Source organism: Myotis nattereri (genome assembly GCF_964212035.1).
Source record: "Myotis nattereri genome assembly, chromosome: 3".
In the NCBI taxonomy this organism is placed as follows: Eukaryota; Metazoa; Chordata; class Mammalia; order Chiroptera; family Vespertilionidae; genus Myotis; species Myotis nattereri.
In genome coordinates this window covers 15,499,385-15,506,743 of record NC_138077.1, presented here as the reverse complement: position 1 = coordinate 15,506,743, position 7,359 = coordinate 15,499,385, and the positions used below count along the sequence as shown (strand labels likewise).

Sequence of the window (7,359 nt, the reverse complement as noted above, 5' to 3'; positions counted from 1 at the left end):
TATATTCTTGAAAGGTATATTCACTGAATGTACAATTCTGTTTTGTTTTTTTATTATTTTTATTTTTTGCCTTTTTAGTAGTTTATAGGTATCATTGCACTGTCTTCTGTTATCTACCATTTCTGATAAAAAGTAAGTAGTTATTAAAATTTCTCTTCCCCATATACAGTTGGGTTATTTTTCTCTGCCCCCTCAAGATACTGTCTTTATTTTGGAGTTCCAGAAATTACATGTTCTTCAGGTAATTTTCTTTATGCTTCTCTGATTTTCTTCACTATAAAAATTTACATTTTTTAATAATCTGAGGTACATGCTGGCTAATATCTCTTACAAGACTTTCCCTGAAGGTTTTATTTCTCCTCCTCTTCTAGGGTTGCAATTACAACTACGTTAAGTATTTTCATGTTGTCTCACAAATCCCTAATATTCTGTTTATTTATTTTTAATATTATTTATTTTTATACTAAAGATTGGATAACTATTTTAATTATATATTTTTTTCTCTTATTTGGTTACTAGAGGCCTAGTGCACAAAATTTGTGCACTGGGTGAGGGGGTGTCCCTCAGCCCAGCCTGCACCCTCTCAAATCTGGGACCTCTCGGGGGATGTCTGACTGCCGGCTCCCAACCACTCACCTGCCTGCCAGCCCGATTGCCCCTAACCCCTTCTGCCTGCCAGTCTGATCCATGCCTAACTGTTCCCCTGCCAGCCTGATCGCTCCCAACTGCCCTGCCCTGCCAACCCGGTCACCCCTATCTGCCCTCCCCTGCCGGCCAGGTAGCCCCTAACTGCCCTCCCTTGCAGGCCTGTCCCCCGCAACTGCCCTCCCCTGCTGGCCATCTTGTAGTGGCCATCTTTGACCACATGGGGGCGGCCATCTTGTGCAAGGGTGTGATGGTCAATTTGCATATTACATCTTCATTATATAGAATTTTATTATCTCCAATCTTAATTTAGGCTCACCCAGTAATTTTTTTTTTGTAATTTCCCATGTTGTATATTTTATTTCCTTAATTATATTTCCCTTCATGTTATTAAGAATAGATATAATAATTTCTAGTGTACTAATTTCAACATTGAAGTCCTTTTCTTTACTAAGGTTCACATTTGCTGTTTCTCCATATGCCTAAATCTTTTGAATTTACCCTAGATATTTCAAATGGTACAGTTTGCAAAATTTGTATTCTATTTTGTTTTCCCAAAACAATAGGTTGCACTCAATACATAGCCTAAAATTTTCAGGTCAGTTATTTAAGCTTAACCAGAACTGCTTAGATTGTGTCTGTGGCTGTGTACTACGGAGATCAGCCAGAGATTTGGGTAGAGTCTACCTATACAAAGAATTAGGTTATCTCTACAGTCTCTCCTTCCCAAGACATTACAAAGTCTTTAAAGACTTATTAGTAGTTGCATAATGAAAGGGTGTTCATATGGGATTTGACTAGTCCACAGAGCACAGTTGGAGTCTGCCCTGGGGCAAAAACCCATACAAATCAGTAACTCACCTAGTATATTTTGCAAGAAGGACTGGGCCTTACTCAATCATTATTCTAAAATGCATTTTTAATTATATGATAGGAGTAAAATTACTTTCCAGAATTTTTAAAATAGCTAATTTTCTTGTTGATTTTTTATGCTCTTAATTTGTTATTCTCTACACACACTTGGAAAGCTATCTTATTGCTCCCAATATTCTATTTGAGAGTTGACAGTATTTATGGAATCCTTTAGTAATAATTGGCCAAAATATCCTGAACTTGCAGTGTTTTAGTCTCATTTTATTTGGATCCTGTAAGCATAACACAATACAGATATGACTTCTTTTTTTTTATTTCTCCATTAACTTACATTGTAAAATTCAACTGCTTCAAGGTGAAGCAGTTGCTGTCATATTTATGGAAGTCATATTATTGCAGAGTGCATTACAAGAAGGATGCAGCTGGATCCCAGGCTATGAGATGTAACCTTTACTGCCTGAGGCGATTATTTCAACTCCAGCACAGACTGAAGTGATGTGATCACCATTTTTAAGACATACCATTTCCTAATAATATTGTCTATGAAGCCAGAACCCAAACATAAGAGATCAACTATATTCATACATGTATCCATATATTTGGCAATCTAGTATTATTTTATTTTCACAACCATAACTGGAGTTTGGGTTGCCTTGAGGTTGGAACTTGAAGTGCAAATCAAGTAGGCCTAAAGTTCTATGTGCAATATTTACTCAAGGTATTTGCCAAATCTTCAACTGTCAATGCTCTGGTTGAGATACCCAGATCTAAAGCAAAAATAAATAAATAAATAAATAAATAAATAAATAAATAAATAAATAAATAAACAAATAAATAAATAAGCAAGCAAGCAGAAAATAAACTGGTTGACTAACAAGCTGAGAAAGATTTCAGTAATCTTTCTTTAAGGAAAAGACAAAGATTTTAGTTTAAAACTCTAAAGTTGAAGGATCCCTGGGAAATATCCCAGACTCTAGTAGAGACCCAAGAAGCCTAACCTTAGAGATTGTTGATTAGTTACCACATGTGATCACAGAACAATCTGGAACAAGTTATATTATCTGTGAGAATATTTACAAAATATACATGTACGTACTTATATCATACAATGATAATGTTTTAATGGAACTAATGGCAAAGTAAAAAGTTATAGGGTTTACTTCATTATTCTTCTACTGTAGCTATCATTCAAATTGTTTTTTAGGACAAATAATGGAAAATAACACAAATTTATCATTCAGAGTAAAGATATTGTGTTCTTTTGCTTGAAACTTAAATAGATGTACTTTGAAACACAATTCAAATATTTTATTTAAAGTATTACAGTGTACTTTCTATTACAAACTCAATATTTTATACTGAAACCATAGTGAAATGAAGTTCTACATATAATTATGTTGACATAAGCAATATAAAAATCTCACCAAATCTCTAATGCTGATATAAACATTATGTTCATAAATGCTTAGATAAGTAAAATAAGAATGACTATTTGCAGTAATAAATGACACAGAAAATCTAGGAAAGCTAGCTTAGAATATGAAATAGCATTTATTGTTCAATTTCATTTTCAAGTATTGATATACTAAGAATGTGGGACCCAAAGTCCATACAAAAAATACTCCATTAGTAATGCCAGCAATTATTCATTCAATAGTTAAAGATTCTCTCTTACCAGATATTTTCAAAGATTCGTATTTGCAAAATGGACCAGAATTATTCTGTTAGTACTTGTGCAATAGTTTGGAATTACTTAATGAAATTTTCCAGCACAAAAGAAGCCTTATTTAATAACCCAGAAGTGTGAAAGTGATTAAAGTATTTGTAATATAAATAAGTAAAAGAATTTATGTGATAATAGTTAAGTCATATTTTACCCAGCAATAATTGTTCAGGATATTGGAGACAATATGAAGTCCAATAGGAAGGTTTCAAAAAATTAGGTCATAGGCTTGTGTTCTAAAACAAATTAAATGAAATTATCATCAAGGATAAATGATTTTATTTTTAACTTTATTTAAAAATAATAATCTAAGACTTACAAAGTATTCATGATAAGATAATATAATGCTTGCTACTTGGGATATGGCATGTAAAGCCTTGTGTATTTGCAAACTGCTAGCTAAAGGTGCACTGCAGGGTAAGTACAAAAAGTGAAAGTCAGTGTTTGAAAACATGTATAGTACATTTCAGTGACACTTTTCTTATACATTAAAAAAGCAGTAGATATATTTTTTAAATGTCCTTCACAGCAGAGAGTTTGAGAGTTACTATGATACAACCCAAATGATGGAAGACTGGATGAGGAACAGTTGACATACTACTACTAATAAATATATATTACTGCTTTTACGTTATGCAGTCATTGTGCTGAAAAAATTACATAGGTTTCTGTATTTATTTTCAACTATGATATTAAAAAGTATTATTATTTATAGATGTAGAACTTGAGGTTCCAAAGTATTAAATAACTCATTGGAGGTCTCCAGATATAATATATACAGACTAAGAAATTGAATCCAGATCTAAACCAAAATCTGGGTAGTTATTCACTATTCTACGTAGTGTCTTTCCCAAGAACAACAAGCCTTATAATGATATCTCAGATGATACTTCAAAGTGCAGTAATACCTACTACAACATTTTACACAATCTAGAACGTGAATATTCTCAACTATAATATGAAGAGTAAAATGAGTAAAATCCTACTAATTTTTCGGTTTCCACTATCTGTCAAACAATGGACCAGATGTTTTCATAAATATTATCTAACTTAGCCAGTAGCTAACTATAAGCCCCTATATAAATGTCTAGGGTAGGTTTGAAGACACAAATTAAATCTGCCTGTAAGTCATTGTATGTTCAACAAATATTCAACAGTTTACCTCTTCCAATTTGATACAGGATTCTTGCTACAAAATCACTTAAAATCTGGTAGCATGGAGTTGGGAAGTATTGGTTGAAATCAGAATATATTCATTAGAGGTATATAAAATATTCAAATATTTAATAGGTCCTTTGATCTCATACTTTCCACCCTTCACAGCTGTAAAAAAAATAAGTTTTTATTGCTTATGCTATCCACTCTATAGTATTTAGTTATAGCAACACAAAACAAGTAAAACAATTCCAAGTGCTATTTTTTTCAAGCTTATCCAAAATGTGACAAATGTCTTATGGGCAATAGATGGTATGTTTTTAAATCTTAAAATCAGCTCTTGTCTTATGAAAACTGCATCTTTTGATTTTTGTAATATAAAATTACAGTTCTTTTTCTGTAATTTATTCCTAAGGGATTGTATCCAAGGAGTGAATTAAATTAAACTCTGTGGTTTAGTGTTTTCCTCTTAATTAATATAGGAATGCACACCCGTCAGCTAATTGTAAAACAGAAAAGCATGGACATGGGGAGGCTGGGAGTGACAGTTCCAGACCAGCATCCTCAAAGAGCTTGTGGTGTAAGTCTGTGACCAGAGGGTGCTCTGGGAAGGACCATGCAGTGCGGACTCTGGTAAGGAGGGACAAACGGAAGTCACAACAGGAGTGCAGCCCAGCATGAGTTTATTGGCTTCTAGTGTCATGCTCCAGCTTGATGAAGTTGAACAGCCCATTGGTGGGAGACTCATGAGAGATCACTGGGTTGCTGCCATCAAGTTCAGGCTCAATTTTATTAGCCAGCTTCTTTCTCAGCTCCACGCCCCATTGGTCAAAGCTTTTGATGTCCCAGATGATGCCCTGAACGAAGATCTTGTTTTCATACGTGGCAATGAAGGCTCCAAAAATGAACGGTGTGAGTTTGGTGAACACAATAGAGCTAGTTGGACCAATTCCTTCAAAGACCTGATGCTACAGCAGCTTCTCCAAATATTCTGAACTCTTTCCTGGAGCCTGAAGCTCCTTCTGAGCTTCCTCTGTCGATGTTCCCCTCATCAGGGCCTCAATCTGTGCCAAGAAGTTGCCCAGGAGAATCTGTGATGCAGACCAGTCCTTATTGGTGGCTGGGTGTAGCTGAGGAAATCACAGGATATCATCTTGGTGCCTTGGTGGATGGTTTGGTAGCAGGCATGCTGGCCATTGGTCCCTGGTCCCCCCCCCCCCCACACACACACACCACACAATGGGGTCTGTCAGATAATCCACACCATGCAAGATTTGGCGATGCACTTCCCATTGGACTCCATGTCACTCTGCTGGAAGTACACAGCAAAGCAGTGCAGGCACTGGTTATAGGGCAGTATGGCATGCGTCTCACAACAAAGGCCGTTGAACTACCAGATACCCAGGAAAGCTAGCAGGATGGGGGTGTTGTTCTCTAGGGGTGTCATGCAGAAGTGCTGGTTCATCCAGTCAGCCCCCAAGAGCAGCTGCTTGAAGTTGTCAAATTCTACATGCAGGGCAATGGAGAGTCCAATGGCTGACCACAGCTAGCAGCACCCTCCTACCCAACCCCAGAACTCGAACATGTTTTGAGGGTCAACTCCAAACTCTTTCACTTTGGTTGTGTTGGTAGACAGGGCAACAAAGTGCTTTGCAACAGCAGAAGGATCCTTGGCCAAAGGAGAAGCCACTCCTTCCCCTTCTCTGTCTTCCTGACGGTCTCCTGGTGGTAAAGGCCTTGGAAGTGATGATGAACAGGGAGGACTCAGAGTTCATGGTGGCCAGGGTTTTGGCAATGTGAGTCCCATCAATGATTGAGACAGACCAGACCCTGGGGCCTTCTCCAAGAGGACAGCTTGAGGGCTTCTGTAACCATGAGGGGTCCCCTGTCAGAGCCAATGATGACGATGTTATTGTCGTCTGTGATAGGCTTGCCTGAGTATCCCTCCCAGTCACCACCTCCAATGTATTGGCAGCAAAACTTCATCTTCTGGATGACCCTGTTGACCTCTGGCATCTCATCCTTGCCATCCACCAGAATGGATGTGTTTGACCCAACCCACAGGGCCACATGAAGCACTGCCCGATTTTCGGTGAAGTTCATCTTTTCAACATTGAACATGAGTTCCCAGGTGGCCTCCACATCCCTGGATTTGGCCAGGTTCACCAGCTTCTGTATCATGACCTTCCATCACAAGGTCCTTGGAGTAGCCCACCAGTATAGGCCCAGGGTTGGTACTGAGTGTCGAGCTGAAGCTTTCCTTGTACCCATTCAAAAAGGCATTGCAATTTAAGGTCAGTGCCATGCACAAGGTTGCCTTCCTACAGCTTCTAGAACTGCTGATTCTTGGTGAGTGCGTCATGGCAAGAGCAGCCAGTGGTGTTTCAGAAAGGTAAGAGTTTAAAAATTCAGTGTAAACTTTGCTAACTATTATTTTCCAATTATGAAAGTTTACAGCTTGCTATATTTTTTTTCTTGAATGTTATACTGTAAAAATCTAAAGATAATAGTCATTTTATAGAACTTAATTTCAACTTGGGGGAAAAAACCCCACCAATTCTATCAAATATATCATTGATGTATTCTAAGCAATTTTAATTTACTTATGTCATATTTAAGTACTAAATGTAGCATTCCTAAGAATTTAGTATATTTAGAAGTGGGTTTTATATATATATATATATATATATATATATATATATATATATATATATATATCGCAAATAGTTTCTTTTAGCAAAATGTGTATGTGTCTGAATAATGTTTTTATTTCCCATAGATTTCTCAACTTGAGAAATATATCCTTATACATTTTAGAGACCTGGAAATTTTGGCAAGAATAAAACTGGAAGTATGATTTTAAACTATATGTAGCACACAAAAGAATGGTCTAGTTCATTCCATAAATTAATTTTTATAAACATTTTAACTATTGTGAGACTTTTGAAGTAATCATTTTTAAG

At 36.4% G+C, this 7,359-nt stretch overlaps 1 pseudogene across 1 annotated transcript; it reads right to left on the bottom strand.

The window, feature by feature from the left end:
- Nucleotides 1-5,079: 5,079 nt before the first annotated feature.
- On the bottom strand, nucleotides 5,080-6,758 carry LOC308517066 (glucose-6-phosphate isomerase-like; annotated as a pseudogene). The gene has a single exon. The product of its transcript is annotated as a glucose-6-phosphate isomerase-like (transcript).
- Nucleotides 6,759-7,359: the final 601 nt, after the last annotated feature.